The sequence below is a fragment of the Ovis aries genome, chromosome 6 (genome assembly GCF_016772045.2).
Source record: "Ovis aries strain OAR_USU_Benz2616 breed Rambouillet chromosome 6, ARS-UI_Ramb_v3.0, whole genome shotgun sequence".
Classification (NCBI taxonomy): Eukaryota; Metazoa; Chordata; class Mammalia; order Artiodactyla; family Bovidae; genus Ovis; species Ovis aries.
The window spans coordinates 72,724,985-72,752,599 of record NC_056059.1 but is presented as its reverse complement, the minus strand read 5'-3'; the positions used below and the strand labels follow the sequence as shown (position 1 = coordinate 72,752,599).

The following is a 27,615-nucleotide window of genomic DNA, read 5'->3' as shown; positions in this document are numbered from 1 at the left end:
TGAACTGAAAGCCATGAAAAATTCTGTGCCATGTGAAGTTACATAACTAGGGGCATTAGGATGATAGAAAATTTGGGGGTGGGGTGGGGAATGAAATCCCATAGACAACATTTGATCATTACATTTTAACAAAAAGGACATTTACTCCTAAAATATTCTAATGGCATTAACAGCCTTAATGAAAACCTTTCCTTAAAATTTAAAGAAGGTTTTAAGGAGATGCAAGAGTACTGGAGTGGGTTGCCATTTCCTTCTCCAGGGGATCTTCCTGACCCAGGGATCAACCCTGGGTCTCCTGCATTGTAGTCAGATTCTTTGTCCTTTGAGCACTATGCTGCTAATGGGTGTGGCTTAACATGCTACTCTTGATAATCAAATTTCTTGACTTTTAAACTAATTATTCTAGATTTTAATTGTCTTTAGAAAAGAGTAGGGCACATAGGAGAAAAGATGATCTGGTAACCTAGAAACATCTACTTCTCAGATTTCCCCAGAATCTGGGGGCAGTTTTGTATACTCCCTAAAGCCAGCACAGTTGCTGTCCTTGACATGCTTCCCCTTTGTTAGAGAATGAAATGAGAAGGAGGTTGAGAACGAAAATGTAAAGGAGGTACTGTAGGCTGGCTTCGACCCCTCCGGTTATACTCTCGTTTGTGTAAATCAGTAAATTCCTCATTGCAGAGTTCTTTTTCCTTTCTACTCCCAAAGGCGTCCTAACCATGCAAAATTATTCCATCAGTTGCCTTGAACTTCCCTCGTGGCTCAGACAGTAAAGAACCTACCTACAGTTCAGGAGACCCGGGTTTGATCCTCAGGTTGGGAAGATAACCTGGAGAAAGGAATGACTACCCACTCCAGTTTTCCTGCCTGGAGAATCCCATGGACAGAGGAGCCTGGCGGGCTGCCATCCATAGGGTCACAGAGTCAGACACGACTGAGTGACTAACACTTGCCTTGGACACAAGCTAGTTAGTTATCATTGTGCCAGAGTCTTGCATGCTGAATTTTCCAATTTTTGAAGACTTGTATTTTCAGTTAGACCCTGGCACTAATTGTAATGATTCTTATTTCATTTGCAGTCAGGGTGAGAGGGCTGGGGTGGTGATGATGTTTGTACTTTAAATAATCCCCCGGCCTTGGGATCTTCCTAAATAGGGCCTCCTCCTGTCCTTAGCACTGACAGAACTCTGCTCCAGTCATTTCCTTCCTTTCAGAGAAAGCCTGGATCCCTTTTACACCTTCATGTTCCAAATACTCCCTATCAGCCTGTGGGTTGTTTTCTATAATAGTGTCTTTGATTAAGGCCTTCTTCTATCAGGGCGTTTGAATACACAATCCCCACCCCCCACCCCCACCACCCCGCCTCTCTTTTGTCATCCAAGTTCTTGCCTGATGCTTCTGGTCTCCAAGACAGCCCTCAGCTGTCACTGCCAAGGATTAAGATGCTTGTGAAATCCACCCTTGTGCTGCAAATGCCTTGCAAAGGAGTCTTTTGAAAACATTGACTTCTTTTCCTTTTTCAGACCTGAAGCAGTAGTTACCAGGAGATATTCGGAACATGGCTATTAGGTAAGACACCCTGCAGACAATAGCTAAGAGGCAGCAAAGAAATTGAAAAGGCTTCATAATCCCTTATTTGTGCCTCCCAAGTGGTAACTGCTAAAAGTGACTTCTGCAAACAGGCATCTGCTTCTGCCATTTACACTTAATCAGATAATCATAGAGCTGGGAGAGCCCTTAATCTGCCCTTTCGCATTAGCCAGGGCCTGCAAGACTTTCTGCAGACTGTTCCAGAATCTTCAAGTGCTGTACTCATGCCTACACCTGGAAAAGGAAAAACGCCTGGGGAGATGAGACATCCACTCCTTCTGGGACCAGAGGAAGAAAGATATAATTTTTCTCACCCAATCCTCTTTTCTTCCTGAACAATCTCTGGGTGGATATCAACCCCAGCTCTCAAATACCATATAAGGTTGTTATAATTATCCTCATTTCACATATGGAGAAACAAATGTTCAAAGAGGTTAAATTACCAGCTTCCCTGGTGGCTCAGGCGGTAAAGAATCTGCATGCAACGGGGCAGACCCAGGTTCGATCCCTGGGTTGGGAAGATCTCCTGAAGAAGGGAAGGGCAACCCACTCCAGTATTCTTGCCTCCTTTAGACAGAGGAGCCTGGTCGGCTAGAGTCCATGGGGTCTCAAAGTCAGACACAACTGAGCGGACTAATATTTTGACACTTTTGATGAAGTGAGAGAACTAGGGTCAAGTGACCATACCAGACAGACTAGAGGATTTTCTGGGACAAGGAACTTTGAGAGCTAAAACCAGGACAATGCTGGGAAAGGCAGGAAGATTGTTTCCCCAAAGGTTGAACCAGGTCTCTAGAGCCTTTCCCCTGAACCCTGAATCATCCTCAGCCTGAGTTCTGAGCTTGGAACAGTCAGGACACCATGCAAAATGCACAGTTCGTTTCCCTTTGAGTCAGAGAACAAAGTCAGGGCCGTCGGATTTGGGAGATCAGCTCGGTTCACCCAGTTGCAGGCTCCTCAGAATCACTGGAATGATGAGTCTGGGAGCTCCCTCTGCAGAGAGGTGAAAGCCAGACACGAGAGCACGCACCAGCACTTATGCAGTTCCCCACATCATGAGACGCTTACGGGAGACCTCAAATCACTGCCCACTGCACTGCCAGGGCCTCATTACAGAAACCTCAGAGAAGGCCACGGAGGAGTCAGGCTTTTGCTGAAATGCACAGAGCAGGATTGAGCTGAATTAGTTTACAAAATCAGACCACAGCATATTTTTTTCAGGGATGATCTACAGTCCCTTCTCTCTTTTCTCCCCGCACCCTCACCCCCCGGCTTTCTCTTTCAAGATGTCTCCCTGGGTGACAGCAGACTAAACAATGATTGGCTAAACACATGGTGGAAGTGTTGTCACTGGAGCCCAGTCCTGAGTGGGTGGTCCCCCTACACACACACACACACACGCACACACACACATACACACTCACACACACACACTGTGTCAGGTGTTACCCTCTCATTGCTGGATCCTAGGAGGGTAGGGGGTCCCAGGTTATTGAAGGGGAGGACCAGGGAGTGGATACTTACCAATGATAAGGGAGTGGGGGGTTTCAATGTTACAAGTGGTAAAGCTGGGCCTGGGTATTGAGTCTCCTCTCAGCCCTAAGTGGGGGAGCCATCCTTCTACCCTAGCTGCTGGGGGTCCCTCCTTTCCACCCACCCGTGCCTGACTCTGTCTTCTTGGAGGACAGAAGATTAAAATAGAAAGGGCTTCGAAGAGATCATCTAGCTGGACTCCCTCCTCACACAGGGCTGAGGCAGGGGAGGAGCTGAAAGCTGGCAGCACGGCCAGCCCGGGAGTCCACGGGCGCCGCTGGGGTGGAAAGGAGGAGGCAGGAGGAAGACGGTCTGTAGCTTCTGATCAAAACTCTCCTCTCCCTTCTGCTGATCCACAGTTTTAGCCTGAATTATTTTCAACCCTTTTTCCTCCACTATATAAAATATGCAAATCTCTCTGTTTTGTTTTGTCTTAAAACATCATATTTTTGTTAGCTCTGTCCTTTCTTCTTCCTCTCTGTTCCCAACTCCAATCATTCACGGAAGTCAAGTGTCTTAAATAGATGGAGCTCAGAGCTGGGGGGACCAGGGGCGGAGGAGGAGGGGCCGCTCTTCCTCTCCTTCTTGGGGTTTGGCAAGTTGCTGTTAGAAGAGGCTGCAGCATGGGCTCTGGGGCGTGTGGGCTTCAGTAGTTGAGGCACACTGGCTCAATAGCTGTGGCTCACGGGCTCACCGCAACTAGAGAAAAGGCCCAGCAGCAACCATCAAAAAATAAATAGACTTATTTATTTAAAAAAAGAGAAATGGCTGTAAAGATCCTCCCACGCAGTGGTCAGGAACGTGGACTGTACCTGGGTTGGACACCTGGTCAAGCAAGTTTTTACCTAAGGGTTTTGTTTTTCTTTACTCCACTCTCCACCACCTGCTTTCTAAACGCATGGGGCCCATCCCTGAAATTTCAGTAGTGGGTGTGGGGACTCTTTCCTCACCCCATGTGTTAGGGGATTACAAGCAGGCTGAGGTGGCCCCAAACTGCAACATCTTCCCATTATTCATGGACCAGAAAGCCTCTCCGGTGAGGCTCTACCCTGAGAAAGTCGCCATGCTGCTTCTCTTGCAGCTCATGTCAGAGATGGTAGGTCCTCATGCTGAGGGAGGCAGGGGTGACGCAAGGCATCTGGGCTGAAGAGATGTCCCCCTCCATCCTCATTTCACAGATAGGGTGATGCTCCTCATTACCAAGGGCCTTTCCCTCCTCTGACCATTAGATGAATGGAACTTCAAAGGAAAACAAGACCCTCCCCATTCATTAGACTCTGGATGAAACTAAATGGAATGAGAAGAAAAGGCAGCGCAGGCCACACCAGATGGAACAGCCTTACCCAGGCCACTTTGTTAATGGGTGCTGCTTACAGGCAGCAGCATTCTCACCCCCAGTCATCCGCTGACTCAGAACTCTGTCCGGATAACAGATGGATTAGGTAAGATGATGGATTCCACACTGAGGATGGAATGCCTATGGTTCACCGAGAGAATGACCTAATCACTGCTAGGTGTACAACAAACTACAACGAACAGAGTGTGGTTATGTCGTAACCGCCAGCCCTACTTCACCAGGGAACCTGTGACACCCACTGACGGGAGCAGCCAAGGGAGACGCCTCCTACCCAGGCCAACTGGCATCCTCTTCTGGATCCAGGCTCTCTGTCGTCTGCAGATCCTTTTCTGCATCCCACGCTGTTCTGTTCTGCACCCCGGACAGGCTGGACCAGGAAGGGCACGCAGCAGTCAGAACTTCCACATCAACTGTAGAGAATTCTCAGTCTCTCTGTCTACAGGTTCATACCTTGGGGGCAGAACGTCCAGCAAGTATGCTTCTGCATTTTAGTTACCCCCTCTTCCCCATCTGCTTCTGTACAAGTCAGATTTGGGCCTTTGGGAGGTTTGTATCCTTCACAGTGAATTTTCTTAAATGCTTTTGATAGTTTCCTGACTCCCAAGGAATGACTTCTCTCTCTGCTCTAGTGCCCTGTTGCACGTGCTCCCCATTCATATGGGGATGCACCCAGTGATGTCTAGCTTTGGACAGGAAGACAATAGTTATTCAGATATCACTGCCATCTATGTGACTCTACCAAACACCTTTGTTTATTGTAGTACTTGGGGGTTTTAGGCTCAAATACTTTATGCCCACCATGTGTGGGTTCCACAAAGACCAAGGAAAATCTGGGGTCCTGTTTTAAGTATTAGCAGTAGCTACTAATTGTTGGTCATATACCATGTTCTAGGCACTATACTACAATTTACCTATATTATATCTGGTCTTTACGGCAAACCTGTGAGATAAGCATCATTATTCCCATTTTACAGCTGAGGAAACTAAGTCTGAGAGAAGTTACGCAACTTTCTGTGGGTCACATGGATGGAAAGTGGCAGAGATGGGGCTTAAATCCAAGTCTGTATGATTCAGGAGCCCATACGCTTTCCTTTCTACCATTTTTCCAGTCGCTTGGCAAAAACTTTTTTTTTTTTTTTTACCAATTCCCGGACATTGTTCCTTCCTTGTAGAGCATAACAACTAGCTCACTTCTTAATTTGCTCTCTCTTTTTTCTTCTGGTAAGTCAGCAAAAGAGATGATTTATTGTACACGTTACATTCAGCCACAACTGGGAAGAGAACTAGCCCAGAATGTCACAGGTCCAGGGCAGAGGACCAAAAGGGAGGGCTTTGATGTGAACAAGGTGAATCTCCCAAAGCTGGTGGAGGGGATCAGAATGGCCATAGACATTCCAGATCCACTGAGACAAGCTCTAGATAGTAGGCAATTCAACAATTTGTACCACTGTCCCTGGCCTCTGGCTTCTCTTGTTTCTGCTTTGGTGGCTTCCATGGGGTACAAGTTTACTTGGACCTCCGCCTCATCTTTCTTCTTTTGCGCTTTAGCCTGCACTTCTTTCCTCCACTTCATTCTGCTGTTTCTCAAAAGATGGTGCTAAGGCTGAGAGCCATCCTAATTCTCTTGATGGTGACAACAGATAATTCCTGAAGCTCAGGGAAGAGGTCTAGAACAGCAAAGCAAGGGAAAGTAATTACCCATCTGCAGGTGTTAATTTGAAGTGTGTTAACCACCAGGAGAAAAAAAAAAAAAACACATGTGAGAATTACTGTATCAACCATATATTTCTAATTCACACATCCCAGGCAATAGCTGAAGCCCTCAGGCAGAGGCAGATGCATGTGGGATTATGTTGTTCACCAAAAAATAATAAACAAGAGGAGGAGCAGGAAACTGAGCCTTAAACCCCCATACCTTGTTTTGTAATCCTTTTCATAATTAGTTGCATTATTGGGCTTGATGTTTCTAAGGAGTCAACAGCTCCATCAACCCCATTTGACATAGGAGAAGATGAGAGGCTAACAGATTATATGCTATTCCTTGGATATGCAGAACATCAGTGGTCATATAAAGACCTAGGTTCTAAATCGATAGAAAAAAACCACTGTGGTCAGCTACTTCTCTTAATTATGGCTTGATGAAATCGTTTTAATTCTGCTGAGAGCCAAAGCAACCTTTTCTCATTTAAAACAGGTGCATGCATGCATGCTAAGTTGCTTCAGTTGTGTCTAACTCTTTGCAATGCTATGGACCGTAGCCCGACAAGCTCCTCTGTCCTTGGGGATTCTCCAGGCAAGAATACTGAAGCGGGTTGCCATGTGCTCCTCCAGGGATCTTTCCGACCAGGGATTGAACCTGCATCTCTTTTGTCTTCTGCATTGGCAGGCGAGTTCTTTACCACTAGCACCACCTGGGAAGCTCCCACTTAAAACACACCTACACAAATTGAAAACCCGATTTTTGAGGCCTGGATGGTGCCTAAGCACTAAAGCTGTTGAGGTTGTCATACTTCAAAGGACTTCTTAGATTGACAGAACTGTTGGTAGCACTTCTGTACTACCTCTCTATTCACTGAACCCTGATTTTGTTTAGATAACAGGGAAACTTGTCTGAGGAATATGGAACTTTTGCTCTGGGCTCATGAGATAAACTTTGATCAGTGTGATTCATTTCCTCCCTGCAGATGATGGATTTAGCCAATGTGGTATTCATATGATCCACTTCTCAGCAAGAAGACCTAACTGGAAATTTGCTGATGGTTTCTGGATAGATTTTTCTCTCTGACAAAGAGAGATACTAAGGAGAAAGCCCACATTACCTCCTACCTGTCTTGTTGTTGTTCAGTTGCTAAGTCATATCAGACTCTTTGCGACCCCATGGATTGCAGCATGCTAGGCTTCCCTGTCCTTCACCATCTTCCAGAGTTTGCTCAAATTCATGTCTATTAAGTCAGTGATGCCATCCAACCATCTCATTCTCTGTTGCCCCCTTATCCTCCTGCCCACAGTCTTTCCCAGCATCAGGGTCTTTTCCAGTGAGGCAGCTCTTCACATCAGGTGTCTAAAGTACCGGAGCTTCAGCTTCATCTAAGAATGAAATGTACCCAACTACTGCAGCAACCTTGCCACCATGAGGGGTGGTAACACTGCCACTCTGAAGGCTACAGAATGAAAAATAGAAAAAGTCTGGGTCTTGAGGACCTCATTGCACCACTGGACAAACTGAAACCACATACCTGCAGAGTTCTTAATTGACGTAAAACTGCTCTGTGGTTTCAGCCACTTTTAGTTTCATCTCCATGATACACTGGATAAAGAGAAACAGCTTGAAACCAGTGCATTATACAAGAGCGAAAGAAATGTGTCTGGAGCAAGATAAGACTGTTGATGTCAGACTCCGTCTCTTGGGATACACAGCCTTCAAAGGAATTTAGAAACTGAACAAGTATACGCTCAGTAGCGTATACTTACTGAGCAAGCACCTGCTTTGTACTGTACACTGTGCTGGGTGCTGGGTTTACAGGATTGGACAAGTAGGCAAGGTCATTAAGGTCAAGGAAATCACATTCTGGGAGACTAATGATAAACAAGTAAACAAATAAGAATAGGTGAAAACATTCTTAGGCAACTTTCAAAATATTGCTTCAAATCAATCCTGAGTATCATCAGACGCTGGAACCAGAGGCAGGGATTCAAATTCTACCTCTATCACTTGCTGTGACCTTAGGAAAGTCATTTAATTTTTTCTGAGTATCAGTTCCCTCATCTGTGAAGGGATGATACTAAAAAAAAACTAACTCATAGAATTGTGAGGATTAAACAAGCAAGCAAACTCTCTATAAACCATTTTGCCCAGATGCTGGCATGTAGTCAGTTTCTCTAGATCCTAGATGATGATGATGATCACCTTCATTGTCACAAGAGTTTGTGCCAGGAACTGTGGGTGTCAAAAGATGAACAAGACATAGACCTTGTATTCAAGAAACCTGGGAGGCGAGAATCCAGATTTGGCCACAGAACAGTCAGAAGTTAGCCAATGAATTAGGAGAAACAAAAGAATTCCTCTGGTAACCAGGGATAGGGTGGGCTAGGCTCCCTGTCTCCGCTTTTCTCCTACACATGTTTTATGACCATTATCCCCTTTTCCAAGAGAGAAAGAAATATTCTGAATGATTGCTGCTCTTCTTTCACCTACAGCCGCTGTTCCCAAGAGAATCAAGTGGGCCTTTTCTTTCTCCAGTGAAGTGAAAAATATAGGTTGTGTTTATCTGGATGGTACTTACCAGTATGGGCTACATACCAGCAAATATACACAGATGCTCTCATAAATGATCTCACCAAACCCTGTCTCCCTTCATCCTCTTAAAATCAAACCCACTTAATGTGTTTAGTGTCATGCAGTTGACTATTAACTCCTGTATCTAGCTGTAAAATCCAGATAAACACTGACTACCTGGGTCCCCACACCCACTCACATACCCTTACCCTTAGGAAGCTTTCCTCTGATGGCCACACAAACCACTGAACATGCACCCTGAGAGAGCATCTTCCCACAGCCTTGCTCACACACTGGTTATTTATTTGAGCTCTCATGGGGAATCCTGCAACTCTCAGCTAGGAATTTCATTAACAAAGGAAGAGGAGGGACAACTGGGAGGACAGTCTAGATGCAGAGGGAAAGAAATTAACATCTCTTTCAAAAGGGACCTCACATTGTATCATCCTAGCCTGATCCTCCCTTATAACTGTTATTTGAACATTCTGTGCCTGAAGAAAACAAAACAAAACACTTTTCATTGATTGGGCTGTTGCCCAGGCTTTTAGTTTGTCATCCTGTCCACGGAGCTGCAAAATCAACCTCACCAAGCCTATGCTTTGAAATGAGGCAACATTTAACTGGAAGTCCATTCAAAATAAGGAGCTCAGCCCAAGGGTCCAGGGTCTTGCATTTGTTCCTTTTTCTCTCAGCTGCACCTCTCTCATGCGATCTTGGTGAAGAGTTCTCCTCTGCCAAGAAAGAGATCAGGGATAAGAAGGCAGTGCCGAGAAAGTTCCACGAGACTGTCAGAAGTCACCGCCTGAATACCAAACCTGAATTACCAGGAGGGATGGAACTCTCGGCTGTTCTCCGCCTGCCCACGCTGCAGGTTTTTCAGGCCCCTGCTTGAGCGTGCACTCACAGGCGTAAATAAACGTGCTATCCACAGCCTGCGTCAGCCAACCCAGCTATTTAAGCAGGCTGGCATCAGCTAACTCAGCATCTAAATCCAGGGCTTGCCTTTGCCGCTTCCACGTAAGTAACTTTCAGAGGTTTGCCTTTCGGGCAGAGGAATGAACTTGTGTAGAGACTGGACTGAAATGCTGTCGTGACCGTGTTTGCTATTCTGATAGGAAAAGGTAGAATTAGCAAAAGGGAGAATTAAAGAGCCGGCCCCAAGCAGGGAGCCAGAGAACGCTGAGGGATGTGAGGCATTAGACGTTTGCAACCCTGCCTGGGGGTGGAGGGGGATTTGGAGCCAGGGGGAGTCTGTGTTGACCTTTTGACTAGCAGGTGAGATATTTTTCTTTTTCTCTCCTATCTCTGAGAGACGCAGTGAAAGCAGCGCTTGTAGGACTATGCTCAATGCATGTGAATTTCTATCCTTTAGAAGTCGATATTGTTATTCTACACCTTAGTTTAAAATCAGATGTAGTATCATTTTAAAATATTTTTTGACCCAAAAGAGTCAAAATTTCTCAAAGGGAAGGTGTCTCTGGGTTGATTAGAGGTGGCTCCGCTGAGAATCTGCCATGCTGTTTGTTGTTACTTCTGGTTCTCATAATCCTTATCAGTTATAATAATGAAAACATTGATCTTGTTTAAGATGAAAGTAAATATGCTCTGGGGCTTTGCAGAAATGTAGCTGTGTGATATTTGAGCACTAGGTATCTAGGCAGATTGTTAAGTAAAAGTGGAATAAGAATTAAAAGGCACAACATACCACAAAGCTTAGGTGAGACGATCTTAGACTAGGAATGCAAAAAAATTTCCATGAGGTAGCACTGACAGTCGACAGGACCCTGGAGCGTGTTTAGTTCAGTAGGGTTAAGAGTAACCAGAGTCCAGAAAACAAAACACAGGTACTGGGGATTGGGGAAGGAAAAAGTAGGGGGAGCAGATAGTAGGGGGTTTATAATTAGACATCATGTTCATAAATGCCTAGGACTAGAATAAGGAATGAAACATGATGTGAATTCCATGTGTGTGTCTTAGTAGCTCAGTCGTGTCCAACTCTGTGCGACCCCATGGACTGTAGCCCACCAGACTCCTCTGTCCATGGAATTCTCCAGGCAAGAATACTGTAGTGGGTTGCCATTCCCTTCTCCAGGGGATCTTCCCGACCCAGGGATCAAACCCGGAATTCCATAGTTCCTCCTTTTGGATCAAGAGTCTGGTAATTAAGAATCTGGGGAAATCCAAGAGCTTTTTCCATGTAGTTCCCCTGCCCTCTGCCCTCAGTACTAATCTGGACGCTCATTTTCTGGATCCCTAGTAGTCCATGACCCTAAATAGACTCAGATTTAAGAAAGTGCATAATTTTTTAACTGAGCTGAAGCTGCTGACTAGGAACCTACAGAGAAGTAGAGGGGAGTCGAGATCATTAACACAGCAGGCACTTCTTGCCACCAAACCGAAGCTCAGTTGTAAGGTCATAAAGGTCTGATTTCCATCGAGCAAATAATGATTAAGGGGCTTCTCTGAGCAAAGGTTAGTTGGGGGCCGAGAGGAAGAGAAAAGAAATATAAGGTGGCTTCTGTTCCTAAAGAGTTTGAAATCTCAAGCACAAGGATATAAGAAGCCAAGCAAAAAGTAGTACATACTGCATGGCACAAAATGATAAAATATTCAAACTACTCTATAGTAACAGCAAGCAGCTCAGTGGCTACCTGAGACAGGGGAGCTGGAAAGACAGTTACGCAGATTAGGAGGGTTTGGGGATGATGGGTGTGTTCACTATCATGATTAGGCAACCATTTCTCACTTGTGAAAACTGATCAGATCGCACACTTTAAACGTGCAGTGTTAGAAACCAGTTATATTCAACAAGCAATAATTTAACAATTCATCTTTTTTTAGGTAACTAAAAGCATTTCTAAGAATCTGCCTATGCAGCATAATGAAAATGAAAAATGAGTATTTTGGGGGAAAATTAACTCAGTAAATAAAGTGAAGGCTCAAACCATCAGGATTGTGGACTTTTATAGAACTGGAAGGGTCCCAGAGATCATCTCAGGCAGTGGTTGTGCACCTGGAGAAAAATACCTGGGACTGAGCCTCGCCCCAACCTATTAAATCAGAACCCAGGAATGGGTGGTTCCAGTATTACTTTTTAAAGCTCCGCAGGTGATTCTAATGTGCAGCTGGGGATGGGAACCAGTGAAACCCAAATCACTCACGAGACACATGGACAGGGCAGGGCCTGCCCTTGGCCACATGACCCCCCAAACCCCTCAACCATCGTGTTCCAGGGACCGAGTTGGATAGTGATAGGACCTCAGAGGATGAGGGACCCCCAAGACCACTGCTTCTGAGTCCTCAGCACCACACTTCCAACTCTAGCTAGGGAAGGGTATCCGGCGCATTTCCAGCAAATTCTTAGAACCCAGACATGTTCCCGGTGGCAGGCGTGACGAATTAGTCAGAGCCTCAAAGGTGCATTATTTAAGGATTGTGCTAACGTGTGAGAAGGGATGTTTCAAAACTAAAGCTTCCTTTTGTTTCCTACATAATATCTAATCTAAGCCAGGGGATTATAATTATTGAAAAGAATCAGGGCGGATGCACCAGGCGCTCTGCTCTGGGGGACAGCCAAGTCGGTCTTTTGGGAGCTAGCCCAGGTTCTCAGCGTTGGGATGAGTCTATTTGGCACCATGGGTCTTTTCATCATGATTCCCAGGGCAGCTCGGGCAGAAACATGAGCGGAGTGGAGTTTGTGGTTTCTGCTCTTCCTGTGGGGCCCTTGCCTTCGCACCTGTGTCCATGCAGGGGTGGGTGTGGGGCTGCCCTTGGGGCCACAGAGCCTCACCTGCTCTGCCTGGGCCACCTGCCGTATTTTAGGTGGTTTCTTCCATTTCTCCTCCAAGTCCAATAATTTCTAGGGTCTCATCCCCGTAGGGCTTTGCTTACCCAGCTCTGGAAAACTAATTAAAGTTATAATGTTAATAGACAATGATTGTTTAATGAGTTATGTCCCTCCCTGGTATATTACATAGGTTCCAGCAAGATAACACATCTGAGAGTTCTTTGAATATAATTACCATTGGGAGTAATCAGCAGAATCAAAGTTTTAGGCAAAATGTGCTGTGCAGGAGACGTGGGTTCAATCCCTGGGTTAGGAAGATCCCCTGGAGAAGGGAATGGCAACCCACTCCAGTATTCTTGCCCAGGAAATCCCATGGACGGAGGAGCCTGCCAGGCTACAGTCCATGGGGTCACAAAAGAGTTGGATATGACTTGGCGACTAAACCATCACCATCACCATAATGCCTATTACTCAGAATCCCAGGCAACTTGCTGGGGGAAATTATACCAAGATGGGGAGTTTTCAATAGAAGTCCTGCAGTCACTTCCCCTATGGACCTTCCTACACATTGTGGGCCCTAAGAGATTTCTTTTTCTGAATGAATCTTTGTTAAATGCATTCATCCTCCTCAAAGAGGGCTGCCTTTCATGTATCTCTCTGAGAAATGGAAAGTCACCGTCAGGTTACTATAGCAGAGATTAAGAAGTCAATAAATTCTGCTCCCAGGGCTCTATAAATATTACCTTCTTCCTTCTCAGGGCAGAAGGCTGGCACTGGCAGAGCAACTTGCCCAGGCTTAGTGACAATGGGCCTCCTCCCTTGGGGACCCAGTCCTGCAGCCTGGGGCAAGGCGTCCCCTTAGTTCCTGTGACTCTGACAGACTTGCTTCCATTTGGAAAGCTCAGATTGCTGCAGCTCTTGTTGGCAAGTGGCCCTATACTAGGTAGGGCCAGCCTCTGAAGAGGGGTGTGGTCGGGGTGTTCTGAACCTCTCTCTGGGGAAGCAGAGTCTGCTGGATACAGGAGCCACACGGCACAGAGTCCTGACTGGTGAGAACAGCCGTGAGCGAGGAGGGGAAAGGTGAGCATTGTCCTGGGCCTCTGGGGACCAGGAGACAGCAGACCCAAGCTCTGGGGTAAAGAATTAGACTGTTGTCACCAGGGTAGCACCCTCAAATTTGGTTTAATGCTGCAGATGAAGCCAAACGTTTCTTCTTCTTACCATTCAGAGTTTCACCAAAAAAAAAAAAAAATTTTTTTTTAAGTAAGTGACAGGTTTGCACCACTGATGAAATAGGGTTATAAAACAATGACAGAATTTCTACCTTCTTGGTATGACATGTCTGAATATTTTCCCTTGATCTTTGTTTCTAAATTCTCTCAGTGTAGAATGGCTTACTTTTCTTGGCTATACATATATATTTTAAGGCTTTGTCATGATCTGTCACCCAGATCAGTTTTTGGATTTTTTTGATGGTTTCCCCCAAATTGAAAAAGCCAGGTGAATAGGGCTATGCAATGATGAAATTGTTAGAGGGGTGGCCTGTGGCCTGGAGTGATTTATGAAGAACTAACCTGTGATCTTGCCTGGAGAATCCCAGGAATGGGGGAGCCTGGTGGGCTGCTGTCTATGGGGTCACACAGAGTTGGACATGACTGAAGTGACTTAGCAGCAGCAGCAGCAGCAGCAGCAACCTGCCTATTAAAAACCAACACCTGAGGAGGGACTCCGTGCTTCCATGCAGGGGGCACAGATTAAATCACTGGTCAGGAACTAAGATCCTGAATTCCATGTGATGCCTTACCCCCCACCCCCACCCCACCCCCATAAAAAAACCCAACAACTGAGGATCCCAAGGCAGCCCCTGGAACACGCCTGTCCTGTCCACAGGCCTTGGGCCAGTGGAGAACAGGCTTGAGGCTGCAAAGAAAAGGGCCTGTCCCCACACAGGGGTTGCCTGCATCTGCCCTCTTCCTGGCCCGGCTCCCTTAGCCTCCCCTGCCTGCCAGTGACCTTGATGTGGCTTTAGGGTTCCAGTGCTGTAGATTCTGAACACAGGCAGGGTCTGGGTCATATGAGTGCCTGACCAAGCAGGTGCAGATCAGGCTATCCTTTTTAATGGCTGGGGAAGTGCCTTGATCTTTAGGTGATACAGGAAACACTCCTCCACAGATCTCCAAGGTAGACAGGTCCTCACAGTGCAGACAGCCTACCCTGGGAAGCAGAGCAGGAGTCTGGTGGTCAGGAACCTGTTATATTTTCAGCTCTACTTCAGCTATTATGGAATTTTAAGTGGGAAGGAAAATCTTAAAACATCAGTTGTTCCAGTGGATTACTACTAGTGCCTCCTTTCATTCTAAAAAATACCTGACCTTGAGCAATATATTATTTGGTCACCTGTGACTACAGTATATGAAGGTACAAGAGAGTAGGGTGAGTTGCCCTCTATCTTGAGTTAGTTGGAGGCTGAGCTGACTGTGAACCCAGGCCTCCTCACTCTTTATTCTGGCCTCTCTGCCAAGTCACTCACTCCCCAATGACTCAGGTTCCCTGTGGGAAGCACTGTATCCGTCCTGCCCGGCCAGAGAGCTGGTTTATTTATATTGGCACACCAAAAAGAAGTTCAAAATGAATGCTAGGGGTTCAAGGAAACTTGTGATCAACAAATCACAAGGTCAAGTTACTCTGATATTTGCTTTAGGCTCTTGTTAGCACATGGCCATGTTTAGGACATGATAGAAGGTCTTTTGAAAGTAGAGAAGTTAAGCTTTTCAGGTGGCGCTAGTGGTAAGAACCCACCTGCCAATGCAGGAGACTTAAGAGACTGAGTTTCGGTCCCTGGGTTGGGAAGATCCCCTGGAGAAGGACATGGCAACCTGCTAGTATTCTTGCCTGGAGAATCCCATGGACAGAGGAGCCTGGAGGGCTACAGTCCACAAGGTTGCAAAGAGTCGGACACAACTGAAGAGACTTAGCACGCACATTACTTTTACCTATCCTCATATAATTTCTTGTAACTTACTTCTGGTGGTTTTGATAAAAAGTGATCAAACATAAAAATCCAATCAGATCATTCGTGAATGAACTATTCTATCTTTATATGTTAAAACAAAAACAAAGTCACATACAACATAAGGCAGACACTGATCCACTCTAATCTCTCTGTGTACACTGGGCAGGAAACTAATGGCCGTCATTCCAGCTATTAGACCTAGATGGATCATGAAGGAAGCTTCCTGTAATTCTTAAGAGCATGACAGATCTGTTTAGACAGTCTAGTTTTTGTTGATGTATTTTTGTTTCCTTCCTGTGTGCTTGCTCCCTGAGGAAATTCACATAAACGACTTTCCCTGGTGCTTATATTCCCTCCCTCCTTTCCAAATTTCTAGTCTACTGGTCCAGGAGTGAAATCTGTTTTTTTAAAAATCTTCAATAATTTATGCCTGTACGTGTCTATCACTTTATTATGTGTTCTTCACGCTCTTTGTGAATAGTAGAATAGCATCCTTTGGAGATGACTAGAACTGAGGTTTATGAAGCATGTGTGAAGAAAGAGGGAGGTCTTCTCCTGCCTTCATTAGCCTGGTACCCAGTTTAGGGTTCCACAGTTTAAAAGGAAAGAGAGTCTTCCCAACTAGCTCAAAAGAAACAAGTCTATGAGAAGTGGCAAAAGGACCCTATGCTGTTTCAACTGGGTGAGAGACGGCTAGAGAGTCATTTGATGATGGCACTGAAAAGCATGGAGTATGTGGACATGGAGGTCAATGACCAGCTATTCACCTTGTCCTTCGGGAAAAAAAGCCAGCCCAGGTAGTCTGCAGCATGAAGGGTATGAGGTAAGCTGTAATATATTCCCTCATTATGCAGCAAATGCATTGGAAAGAATTATACAGGCAAGCTCTGAAAGATGGGGCAGTCCAACAGTATTTTCGTCTTCAAAGTCTCTTTTTTGTCTTTAGGCTCATGTTGAATTAACACATTCCTTAATTCATAGTACACCACATTTTTGTGGTCTACCTATGTTGCCAGTTATATTTCTAATATTTCCAATGCATTATTTCTAACTCCATTTTAATAGTCTGCTACTTAATCCATTGGTTTATCTAATCCTCTAGTTTTAGACATTTCTTCTGCCTACAATTCTCGCAAATGTTGCTATAATGAATACCCTCACAGGTATATTCAACCACCATTTAGATCTGGTTAGTGGAAGACAGGGGAATGGAGTGGAGTGGGCTAGCTGGCCTGTGTTTTCTCTAAGCAGTATGGAATATTGAATCGCCCATACAAAATGGAGATGCCTGATATTGTACGGAGAAGGAAATGGCATCCCACTCCAGTATTCTTGCCTGGAGACTCCTGTGGATGGAGGAGCCTGGTGGGCTGCTGTCCATGGGGGTCGCACAGAGTTGGATACAACTGAAGTGACTTGGCATGCATGCATGCATTGGAGAAGGAAATGGCAACCCACTCCAGTGTTCGTGACTGGAGAATCCCAGGGACAGAGGAGCCTGGTGGGCTGCCAGCTATGGGGTCGCAGAGTTGGACACGACTGAAGCAACTTAGCAGCAGCAGCAGTCTAGTATTCAAACATTTAGAAGCTTCACTAAGTTTCTTTTATAAGACTTTAAAAACTGATTGAAATAATTTTCTAGAACTTGAAGAGCATGATCAAAATGTTATTTTCTTAAACTTGAGTTGGCAGTTTTAGAAGCATTTCATTTCTCTGTATTGCTGACTGATTGCTGGACAAAGCAAATAAAATATTTTAAGAAATCTTATTGGGAATAAAGCAGAGTAAAGTCTTTATGGTGTTTTGTCAGATTAATGATCTCAAAACCTGATGTTATCAGTTGCCCAACGTTGTATCCTGAACCACTGAAAGCTGGATTAGAACCTTAACAATGGTATCTTATATCTATACCATGTTTATAATCTATAGTGATATTCATCAGCTTAATCTGTCTCACTGAATCCTACATCAACCCTGTGAGACAAGTGGAGTAGGATTATAGCTTCAATTATAGATGAAGAAATGGAGGTTCAAAACAATGAAGTGAGTTGTCCAAAGTCACTTGGAGACTTAAGTGCTACTGTTGGAAGGAGCATGCAGGTCTTCTGATGCTCCATCCAGGCTCTTTCTGCAAAATTATATCTGATGCTCAGAGAAAAGATCTACTGTAGGTTCAGAGCTAGCTTTCTGGTATATCTGTCCTTTCTAATTATTTTGTGATGTTAATTGTTAGGCTAGAGCTGCACGCTCTCTGTTTATCCCATTAGCTGAACACCTGTTCATAAAAACCACTCAATGGGGGAAAAAATAAGGCCCATATAACTGAGTATCATGGCAACAAGCAGCATGCATGGTTGGACTTTGGCATAATTTGGAGCTCTACAAAGAAACCAGGTGTGTGTCATTTTATCCATTACTTAAAGTACAGTCATAAAATAAGAATGATAGTTGGACCATAAAAAATAATAATTGATTCAAGTGTATTTGTGCAAAGAGATAATTCCATTCTATCAAAGAACCTTTCCAGCAAATGCACAAACAACCGGAGGAAGTTACGCCTGCTTGCACTGGGCAGGTTTCAACAGCCTATGAGCCAGCAGCCTGAACATCTACTGATCATGCATGTGTAGTCCCATGAAGGTGCCCAACTACTGTTCCTTACTAGGTAATTAGGACTCTGGCAAAAATACTATATAACCCAGCATACATTTTGAAAACAATAAATCATGATGACATGTCCCCAGATTTACAAATGAACAACCCTCTTCAGAGTCAGGCACAGGAGTGAGAACATTTTCAGAAAGAAACTAATTTTTTAACATTCTAAAGTGACAGGATGATGACAGAGAAATATGACAGTTCTACTTTAATCTCAATTATCTATGCATGGTTTAGAGGGACCAAATTTTTAAAATACCAGATTGATTTCCATGATCAGAATTTAAAGTTTATTTTTATTTTTTATTTGGCTATGCTAGGTCTTATGAGGGATCATAGTTGCAGTATGCGGAATCTAGTTCTATGACCAGGGATGGAACCCAGACCCCTTGCATTGGGAGGGCAGAGTCTTAACCAATGGACCACTAGGGAAGTCCCAACTTTTTAAGTTTGTGAGCATCCTTCCTTTTCTATGCAACAAACACATGCACCTCAATACTGACTTTATATAATTAATGTTCTAGATAAAACATAATTAGGAAGCTTAATGGGTGACATAAAAACTAATATTAAAAATATACTCCAAAACATAGAAAGAATGTTAATCTGCCCTTTTGACTTGTTTGTGCCATTTTTTTTCTCCACAAACTTCAGAAAGTTGATCTTTTGTTACTTGATTCTGCAAATTTGTCTTTATGGTTAATGGTTCTCTTTAGAAATACCATAACAGAAGTCTAATTTCTTCGTGTGTTAGAGCATCAGACATTTTTCAAACAGAAGGTTTGATGATTCAGTTTTCTTCACAAGTCTCATGCCTCCTGTTTTATCTGGTTTGAAAAGGCTTGGCTCTGATTCATGGAAATCTCTAGTACAAGCTATTTTCGTTTTATTTATGTTTGGTCATAGGACCAATCTCTGTTTGATAGGTAATAGGTATTCACACTTACTAAGCTCTAGTACAACTCTGCTAACAATATCCAAAGCAGGCAGAAGCCCAAGCATTATTCACCCTTTGAGATAAATTCTATTCTGTGTATTCAAACTGAAATAAAAATGAAAGTTAGGAAATTTGAAGCTATAGTGTATCCTCTTACCTTTTAACCATAGAGCTGCAAGAGTATGCTTTCTTGAGAGCAAAAAGCAGCCTCCTATTCAATACTTTGGGTAGGTATATGTCGTCTATCCTCAAGATCCTAATAAGGCCTGCATATTGCTAATACATAACAGTAGCTCAGATCCCTAAATTCAAAGGAGAATTTTTACTATCCCACACCAAAATGAGAAATTTAAAGTTTTACATGTAATGAGGGGACTAGACGTCCAGGTTTGCCTGGACATTTTTCATATATGCCTGTGGTTCTGGTGTGATTATTCAAGTGTCCCTTTTACACTTAAATGTCACCACTCAAGTGATGACAAATTATATGGCCATGTTAATTTAACTGATAGACTGAATATTTAAAAAGGCACTGTGGCTCAAAATGTTTCTTGGGTCCCTCAGTTGTCCTTTGAAGTACAAACTAGGTACAAAGTGCTGAGTAGATCATGGACATGCTCTAGGGGGACACTGTATTCCCCTTTCTCAGGTCCATGACATCATTAAACAGCTGATGAAGAATAACATGAAAATTCAAAACCCAGGCCATTCTCATCATCAGAATTTAAAAAGAGAAACGATCTCAGAGGTCATCTGACCCAATAACTTCACTTTTTCTGGCTGAAGAAATAATCATAACACTCTTAGAAATGTGTATGTTATTTTACAGCTTTCTAAGTTGTCTCATGAGCATAACATTCAGCAATTTCACTGGATCACAACCAGAGTAAATAGGCAGGAAGGGAAGTTTTTATTCACATTTTACAGAGAAGAGAACTAAATTTCAAATAAGTTAAAAAAGAAAAAAATCCCCAAACTAAAAAAACCAAACCTCAGCCAAGATAATGTAACTATTAAGTAGAGGCGTTAAAGTTAAAATCAGCTCTGACTTCTTGCTCAATGATCTTTCCATTATTCAATACGAGTTTAGTATTTTCACTCATTAATGAGGATTTAACATGTATCCCCTACATATAATTCATCTGTTAAAGAAACACAAACATTCCCTCTTTTTTATTTTTTTTTATTTTTTTATTTTTTATTTTCAAACATTCCCTCTTTCAAGAGAACTTTATTTCTGCTTCTCTTTCCCTTCCCACCTACAAAGAGCTCTGGCCAGCAACTAAACTGTTCTTGTCTGACAGCGCCACTTAGGGACTGGCTAAAAGGATGAGGAGGAGAGGACCATGCAAAGTAACCTCTGGCTTTTTCTTCACCATTCACATCATTAATCGTATCTCAGATGACCTGCTTTTCACATCAATCCTTCTCAACATTCCCCTTTTCTTCTTCTTCCTCTTTCCCCCTCCTTAGTTCATCTAGGACACACAGACAAAATGCAGTTCTAATTACTATGCCTTCATATCAAGACAAAGATAAGTCATGATTTTTGAAAATAAAGTTCAATCAACATATGTTTGATCATAAGCCTTCACTACACACCCAGCAAAGTGTCAGGGACTATTCTGCATACTTCACATGCACCAAAGTTGTGCTATAAGCATCTAATATTCTCAAAACTTTCCCTGCCAAACCCCTTTCATATCTGCACCAAAACCTCGTCTCTCTTAAGTCAAATTTTAATTAACATTCCTTTTTCTTAAGCATTGCTTTCAGAATAAAGAAATGATTTCTTATTAAATTTCACTAGGATAATTTATCAGGATTATTTTCTATTCTTTTCCAGTTATGAATTATATAGCATTTCAGTTACATTTCCCTTTGTGGGTTAGCCTGGGATTCTATCTACTATAATTATAATACTATAGTTTATAGTATTATTCCTAGAGAAAAATTTCTGAATTCATAACAATCATAGTGGAAATGACCCTTTGAAAAGCAACCTGCTTACAAAATGGAGATCTCCTCTAGGATGGTTGTGGAAATGGGATTGCCCTCTTTCATTCGCCCATCTATTTCTAAGGAGGTATAGACTGAGTGCTCCACTTATTTCACAAAAGGAGTCTAAGGTTTTATTATTGATTTTCACTGTTTTCCCATGTTTCCACATACAAATCTTTGGATTAGAACATGAGTTGGGCTATCAGTGAAAAGAACTCAGTGTTCAGGCAAAGAATTTTATGTCCAAAGTTAATTAATGATTAATTCACTGCTGGAAGTCATTCATTCCCAACAGTTTTTCACAATATCTTGCTATTTTCTGTAAATGGCTATAGAAGGTCTGGACTGCTGAAGGATTTGTTCCAACAATAGTCTTAGGAAGTTCCTTAATCAAGTCAACGAAACTGCGTACATGTAGGGGTTAAAATAGCAGCAATACTCACTAAGATCCAGCTGATCTGGTTGGAGCCAACCCATCTGACCCATTCTGTCAGATGCTGTAACTCTTTCTCATTTGTATACTGTATTATTCATAGAATGTCATCTTTCAAGCACATCTGTACTAATTAAAGAAGAGCATGCGTGGGGGGGAAAAAAAGCTACCCTGACTGGTGGTGCTGCTGGTATTAACTGAAATCACAACTAATCCATTTAGCTGGGTCAGAGTCATGTCTGGTCACCAGGGTTGAGAAACGTGTCACAGGGAGGAAGCTCTGCTCTCAGACCAGCCCCACCCCACAGAAGCTGGAGCAGACAGGGAACACAGCCCACTCCTGTCCCAGGAGCACCACTTACTGCCCCCCTTCCCGCAACCAGCTATCAGGGTGCTTCTATCTACCTAGCTACTTGGTACACATAGGAAAGGCAATGTGATGGTTAAAAACGTGGATGCAGAAATTACACTTTCTGGGTTTTAATGCCTGCTCTGCCACTCACTTTGATTTGTGACCTGGGGAAAGTTACACACATTTCCTTGTGGGAAAGTGTATAATTTCCATCAGTTTACACATGTATTAAGTGGAGACAATAAGAGTGTCTATCACATAGTGTTATTGTTCTTCTAACACTTAAACGAGTCAATATGTCTAAGACATTTAGGACTGTGCCTGGCACATAATAATTCCTCAATACATATGTTGTTGTGAGGTTTCTGTATCTGATTCAAAAATAGGAATCAGCTCTGTTGTTTGGGGCAGTGAGAACCAAAGGGCATTATTAGGAGGCTAGAATGTTATTTTTTCCAGTATTATGTTTTGGTTTTGAACATGGCAGGTCCTGATTGTTGAAAACACAGAGCACTGTCTTCCTAACTTTTGTCCTAAATCAAGTCATGTCAGATGCCATTGGCTACATTCAGTTCAAAAGACACACAATGAGCACCTATTAAGTGGTAGACACGCCTAATGAATGCTGAAGAAATGGAAATCTGTAAGAGATGACATAAACACCAAGGAAAGCCTATAATTTGGTTGGGAAGACAAGCCTATGAACAAATTATTTCAAAATGACTTCAATTTGGTCATTATTCTCATAGGCCAAGATAGCCTCAAAAACTCTACTCACCAATTCATGGAATAATTGTTCCTGCTTATTAACTTCCTCACTACTCAACTTCTGTCCTAGTAATGCTTTCTCATTAGTAGATGAAAGTAGAAGTTAGGGAGTGGTGGTGAGGAATGAGCGAAGAAACTAATATTTTATGGAAAATATCAATAGCTAAGTTCAAATCAATATACAAGTGTAGAACTGCTAATGAGAAAACCTGCCACCCTCATCTGGTTAGTACTGAGAAGTTCCATCTAGGAATATCTCTAAAGATGGAGCAATATATACAGCATTTGTTTTTTGTTTTTTTTTTTTTCAAAAAAAGGTTCTGATTTCAACCATTGTGCATTACCATTCCAGAAAGATTGAAAAAGGGACTGAAACTCAGAAAGAATGAAACCTAAAATTCTTATCAGTTTGCTACCCAGAAGATGCCCTACGGAAGTACGGTTTTTAAAAAACAATAGTACAGGACTGGGGCTTCCTAGGTAGCTCTAGTGGTGAAGAACCCTCCTGCCAATGCAGGAGACATAAGAGACGTGGGTTCTATCCCTGGGTCAGGGAAGATCCCCTGGAGGAGAGGATGACAACCCACTCAGTATTCTTGCCTGGGAAATCCCATGGACAGAGGAGCCTGGCAGGCTATAGTCCATAGGGTGGCAAAGAGTCGGACACGACTGATGTGATTTAGCATGAACGCACGCATAAGGATTTCCCTGGTGATTCAGTGGGTAGGGCTCTGCACTCCCAAAGCAGAGGACCTGCGTTCCATCCCTAGTCAGGGAACTAGATCCCACATGTTGCAACTAAAATCCTACATGCCATAAGGAAGACCTGGCACTGCCAAATAAGTTAGTTACTTTAAAAACTAGTATTTTCCATAAGCAAACACTTTACAGTTTAGAAACACTTTCCTTACAACGATATCATATGAACTTTACAACAGAGCTGTGAACTAGACTCAGGTGAGTATTATTATACCCCTTCTTTCCATGAAAGAAACGGAGGCTCAGCAAAGTGATATTTCAAACGATTAGTGCTCAAGATTTCTAATTATTTGACCTTTTGACTACATTAACTCAAGTTTCAGTTTGCTTTTCATTCTGCTGAGTTTCCTGAAATAGAGCAGCTTCTAAGGCAAGAGGAAAGCAAGTCTAAAGAGGAGGACCTGGAAAGTACTAAGCCGAATTAGCAAATACACAGAACATATATAAAAGTGTACACAGGATATACAGAACTTAGAATATAGCAAGGCAGCATTTCATATTTTTAAGTCTTGGCTTAACTCCTAAGAGATAAGCAACCCCAGAGCAGGGCTGAAACACTGAAAACTAAATCTGATGATACCTTCGCCTAACAAAACTTTGAGAAATGAGAGGTACTTGGGGTGGTAGCATTGCTGGTGACCAGTAGGAAGGAATGAATTCAAGCACTAAGCCTTCCTGCCCCATGAGGTCAAGTGCAGCATGTTTGGGGAGAATAAAGCGTACTTGTCATTGTGAGCTGGCAGGTGGTTCCGTGTGTGCCCATAGCTGTTACACTGGATCAGAAGTTAAGGGTTCAGATCTTACCAGACAGACTTGAACGTTTCCCCAAAATGTACTTCAAAGTGTGGAGTCAGAACAAAACTTGAAAGGGGGTGATTTCATTCTCTCTGTTGCCTTGGTGTCAAGTAGATACTAGGGGTTTCCCAGGAGAGGTGAAGAATTCTACAAGAGGGTTGGGCAGTGGCAGCCACTAAGGGAATGAGGCTGGAGAGACCAGTCAGTCAGAAATGGCCTGGCTGCCCCAGTTCCAGCTCTTCACTAAAGGGAAAGACCATGACCAAAACTGGAGCTCAAAGATCCAAGTAGGTGATTTAATCATACCTTAGAGTTCCTGTGACATCAAAAGAGTGCAAGGAGACTGCCTTTTGGAAGTAGGCATCAATCTTGCTCATGACATCAAGAGCTGACGTTACAGCTGTGGCCAGAATAAAAAGGAGAATTCTGAGTCTTCCTCTGACACTGTAGATAAGTTAGTTAACCTTTCTTGATCACAAAACAGGATCAATTCCATTCTATTTCTAAGAGGATTGTGAGCAAAACTGAAAGAGCTAATACTAACCCGCTTTTAAACTGGAAGGCAGTACCCCCATGATCACGGTATTGCGGTTCAAACACTGAGCACATTAGTTGGTCTCACATGTTTATATCTTATTTTAAGCCCACAGCCAAATAATCCCTTTCATTCTTCCTGCCTATCCCTACATCCTTTCTTCTTCCTTATTCAGTTGTTTTAAGTCCATCTCTGTCCTTTTGATCTGGAGACTTTGATATTTGCTTTAAGGGTGAGGGAAAAATAAATTGATACAGCTAACGCATTTTTTAAGTGCAGAGTCAAGTCCTGACTCCCAGGAGCTCTGTAGAAGGGAAGATAGAAACATTTTTAGCATTATACAGACAAAAGGTCTGCTGTAATTAGTTTTCCATCCATCTTTCCTATTGTTCTTGGTGACCAGTGGAAATAACGAGCTAGCCTGCAGACAGTCTAAACTCTCCAAAAATACCTCAAATCTCCTTCTGGGCTCCAGCAGGAAACACTCTTTTTACACACTAAATAGTAAATGTATGGAAACTTTTAGCGTCAAGAAGTTAAGCAGGATGGAAACATAAACAGCTTCAAGAAGATTTAGATATTATTCATGGACGAAAAAAAAACTAACCATTTTGGAAAAAAATTAAAAAGTTTGACAGTACAAGTGTTGATGAGAATGTAGAGAAAAGGAAATGCTATTCATTGCTGGTAGTAGTACAGTTTTTCTTTTTTCCATTTGCAGTTTTTTAAAACTAATCTTTATTGGAGTATTGTTCCTTTACAATGTTGTTAGTTTCTACTGTACAACAAAGTGAGTCAGCTATACATATATATCCCCCCCTTTTTTGGGGATTTTCTTCCCATTTAGGTCACCAGAGAGCATTGAGTCCCCTGTGCTATATTAGTCCCCTGTTCTTGTAGTTATCTATTTTATACACGGTATCAATAGTATATGTATGAGGAGTATAGTATAGTTTTGTTTAACAATTTTGGAAAAGAAGTTGGTATAATGCTGTAAAGCTACTAGTCACATGCCTTATGACCAGTTCCACTCCTAGAAAAATCTTCCTAAAAGTGCTTCAGAGGACATATACAAAAGTGTTCAGAGACACAGTGTTCATAATAGCAATACACTGGAGACAACCCAAATATCCACCAACAGGAAAAGACATAAATACATTGTAGTATGTTCACTAAATGGAAACAACTGAATATAAATAAACTTCTCTACGTGCTGAGATATGAATGAATCTTGAAAACATGTTGATGGATAAAGCAATCTACGGAAGAATTATATATAGTGTGATATTGTTTTTATAGATCTCAAAAACATAAAAACTTTCAGAAAGCTCTTTTAGGGATGCATACACATGTGATAGAACTAATTTTTCCACAATATTGTAAAGTAATTAGCCTCAAATTAAAATAAGTAAATGAATTTTTAAAATTAAAAATAAATAAAAATAAAGGACTAATTTTTAAAGAAAAATACTAAATCTTCTAATTTCAAGGTAATAAATATTAAAAAGAGAAAAATATAAAAAAGAAAAAATTTAGGTCATCTGTTTCCCACAGTCTAGATATAAACACTGTTAATATTTTGTTGTATTTTCCTCTGTTTTTTTTTAACAAGTAAAATTGTAATCAATATAGCATTAAAAAGTCTTTTCCTATTTAGATTTGGAACCTTGTTTATCTGAAGACAGCAATGATGCTAGGTGTGTAGGTGTATTCATAATCTAATGTTCAGTTTTAAGTTGTATTCTATAAATTGTCTATATAAATAATAACTTAAACTTGAGCATTTCCTGCATTGGAAAATTCAAAAATGTATAGAATCGTTTGTCAAGGTTGGCAAATCTCTTCCACTGTAATCTTTGGTTTCTAAATCAATTATGGAAATTTGTATGGTAATAAGGTAGAAGGAATTTTCCTTATGATGCTCTGCTTTCTTACATTCTAATCTTGGAGTTCCCTGGTGTCGCAGTGGTTAAGAATCTGCCTGCCGATGCAGGGGACACAGATTGGATCCCTGATCTGGGGAGATTCTACACGCCGTGGAGCAGCTAACCCCATGGGCCACGACTCCTGAGTCCGGGCTCTAGAGCCTGTGCTCCAGAACAAGTGAAAGCACCGCAAGGAGAAGCCTGTGCTCCACAACAAAGAGTAGCTCGTGTTCACCACAGCTAGAGAAATCCTGTGCAAGGCAAAGAAGACCCAGCACAGCCAAAAATAAATTGAAAAAAAAATTCTAATCTCAACACAAGAATGTGTTTTTCTATGAGGGAGGGGATATATGCATAAACTTAGTCATGCAGCAGAAAGTTAACATAACATTGTAGAGCAATTGTACTCCAATTTAAAAAAAGAAAAAACTTCAAAGAAAACAGAATTTTTTTTAAGATTTATTTTATTTTTGGACTGTGGTGGGTTTTTTGCCGCTGCATGAAGGCTTTCTCAGTCGAGGTGAGCAGGGGCCACCCTTCATTGTGTGCTCCGACTTCTCATTTCGGTGCCTTGTCTTTTTATCTCGATGGCTTGTCTTGCTGCACGGGCTCAGTAGTTGTGGCGCATGGGCTTAGTTGCTCCTCGGCACATGGGATCTCCGATTCTTAACCACTGAATCACCAGGGAAGCCCAAGAATATGTTCTATTTGAAAAAGATTTTTAAAGGGTTTTATATTATTTCTGAATTTTTCAAAGCATAGTGAAATTTCTCTTAATAATTCATAATATTAAAGACATTTTCCACATTCCTGACCATATATATGAAAGGTAAATAGTGTAATGTCTAAATTTCTTCTCCAATGTATATTTTTAGAAGTTTATTCCTTTAAAACTA

General features: G+C 42.4%; 1 protein-coding gene across 4 annotated transcripts in view; it reads left to right on the top strand.

Annotated features, from left to right (window-relative positions):
- The first annotated feature begins 9,736 nt into the window (after positions 1-9,736).
- The window catches only part of HOPX (HOP homeobox), a 31,247-nt gene continuing 13,368 nt past the window's right edge, over positions 9,737-27,615 (top strand). For 2 of the 4 annotated variants that reach the window (XM_060417141.1, XM_060417143.1), the window contains exon 1: positions 9,737-9,773. The gene's annotated coding sequence lies outside the window, so the exon portion shown is untranslated. Of the gene's footprint in view, positions 13,624-27,615 lie in introns of all 4 variants that reach the window. The other 2 variants (XM_060417144.1, XM_012180016.5) reach the window with 1 other exon arrangement.